Source organism: Neoarius graeffei, chromosome 2, assembly GCF_027579695.1.
Source record: "Neoarius graeffei isolate fNeoGra1 chromosome 2, fNeoGra1.pri, whole genome shotgun sequence".
NCBI lineage: Eukaryota > Metazoa > Chordata > Actinopteri > Siluriformes > Ariidae > Neoarius > Neoarius graeffei.
The window spans coordinates 80,747,916-80,750,653 of NC_083570.1; positions in this window are offsets into that span (position 1 = coordinate 80,747,916).

The window sequence follows — 2,738 nt, forward strand, 5'->3', positions numbered from 1 at the left end:
GGTCCTCTGTACTGATACCCAGTACTACAAGGTTGCTGGGATTTCTCACTGATGAATATAGTCAAGAGTATAATCAAGCTTCTTCACTCTATATGCATGTATATACACCTACTCAGTCATGCTCAATCCAATTAGACATCAGCCAACCTGAGACTTCACTGGGCACAGACTCACTGAAACTGGGCTGTTAAAGACTGGAATTTTGGTGAGCTCATGCCCATTTGTAGCCTCTGATCCCTGTTCTTGGCTGACAGGAGTAGAACCCAATGTACAATTTTCTGCTGTTGTAGCACATCGCTTCAACATTTGATGTGCATTCTGAGATGCTTTTCCATACATGTCAACCTTTGGTCAATCAAACCTGTATAACCAACCTCCAAAATCCGTATTTCCCTTATAAAATCCTTATAAGATGCAAATTAAAATAATTAACCTAAAATTTGAATGATAATTAACAATGATATATCCAAGTTACTTTTTATTCAATATTAATAACAATAAACCTTCAGAATGAATACAAAGCTCCAATGTTTGACAAAAACACAAAGTGTCACTCTAATGTTCTGAATTGTACTCCATGACAGCTTTTTTTAGCAGTCTGCACCAATACCTCACTAGGCTGCATGTCACAGCAAGTGTCTGTGTTGATCTTGCCGGAGTGCCCATTCAGAATCTTTTCAGTCGCTAGTGAAAGTCGCTCAGGTGGAAATACGCATTTCAAACAAAATGTTACTTCACGGTTGGCGGGATTCTTGCAATGCGGTGTGCGCATGATCAAAAGTGGAACAAAGTCTCGCTACCACAAGATAACGCGCGATTTCATCAGACTCTTTACTGGCTGTTTGTGCTTTCTGTGGTGTACAGTACGTTTGTAAATGTTATGTGCTCTTTTATCATCGTGGGAATTGATTATAGCTCTAAATAAATTTTGAAGTTTTTTTTAAAGAATCCGTATAACTTTATTTGTACGCCCGTATACTACGTTTATTGAATCAAATCCTTATAAAATACGGACATTCCGTATAGGTTGACATGTATGCTTTTCTGTTCATCACGGTTGGAAAGAGTGGTTGTTTGTTCAACACAGTCTAGCCATTCTCCTCTGACCTCTCCCACCAGCAAGGTGTTTCTGCCCACAGAACAGCCGCTCCATGGATGTTTTTTGTTTTTGTAAACTCTATAGACTGTTGTCTGTGAAAATCCCAGGAGATGAGCAGTTCCTGAAATAGGCAAAGCAGCCCATCGGGCACCAATATCCATGCCATGATTAAAGTCACAGAGGTCAATTTTTCCCCAATCTGATGTTTGATGTGAACTAACTGAAGCTAAATGAAGCTTTTGACCTGTATCTGCATGATTTTATGCATTGTGCTGGCTGCTTCAGATGGAGCAGTTCCTGAAATAAGGTGTTCCTAATAAAGTGGATGGTGAATGTATACAGTATATTTTATTCTATATAATGCTATATAGGGCGGTACGGTGGTGTAGTGGTTAGCATTGTCGCCTCACAGCAAGAAGGTCCTGGGTTCGAGCCCAGCGGCCGACGAGGGCATTTCTGTGTGGAGTTTGCATGTTCTCCCCGTGTCCGCGTGGGTTTCCTCCGGGTGCTCCGGTTTCCCCCACAGTCCAAAGACATGCAGCTTAGGTTAACTGGTGACTCTAAATTGACCGTAGGTGTGAATGTGAGTGTGAATGGTTGTCTGTGTCTATGTGTCAGCCCTGTGATGACCTGGCGACTTGTCCAGGGTGTACCCTGCCTCTCGCCCATAGTCAGCTGGGATAGGCTCCAGCTTGCCTGCGACCCTGCAGGACAGGATAAAGCGACTAGAGATAATGGATGGATGGATAATGCTATATATCAAGTCAAAGTTCCTCTCATGCCAGGATATGCACTGCAAAAAATGGCCTTTCAAAAATAAGAAATAAAAGATTAAAATAAAGCATATTTGCTTGAATCAGGTGAAAAAAATCTGCCAATGGAACTAGTCAAATTTGACTTGGTAAGATTTCTTAAAGTAAGATGAAAAATCTAACCTGTTTTTAAATGAAATAATTCCAAAATAAGATTGGGGAACTTATTATGCGAGATCTGATTACATAACTCAAAATAATCAAAATAGTTCTTATAACAAGATCGTACTTCTTACATTTAGCCATTCAAGTCATTTTTATTTATTTCATTTTAAGGGTATTTCACTTAAATTCATGACAAAGTCTTAGCAGTAAAAACTGAATTTAAGATAAATATACTAATATTAGGATTGTTAAATTCTACAACTAAGCATTGCTAGCTTAAAAGATTCTCCTTTTGTGACCTGTAATTAGTAAAATACTCTAGATATGAGACCAGAGACTATCTTGAATCAAGTTGACGACACGTGTAGCATTGGAACAAGTTTTTTTTTTTTTTCCCCATTTCAACATTCAAACATTAAAGCATCTCTTAATATTCCACTTCCCCAGGACCTCAGGCACCAAAAAAAATTTTTTTAAATAAATAAATAAATAATAAAAAAAGTCTACGCATTTTGACTTACAGTGCTTACACAACGCCAAAGCAAGAGTGCATTTTGGGGGCACTGACTATTCATGTGTACAAGGGGTTTACAAGATCAGGCACAAAAAAACCCAACCAACCAACCAACCAACCAACCAACCAACCAAACAAACAAACAAAAAAAACCCCACTGAACTTAACTCACAGCATTCCAAAAAGACCTCACTAAAACGCCCTCCAC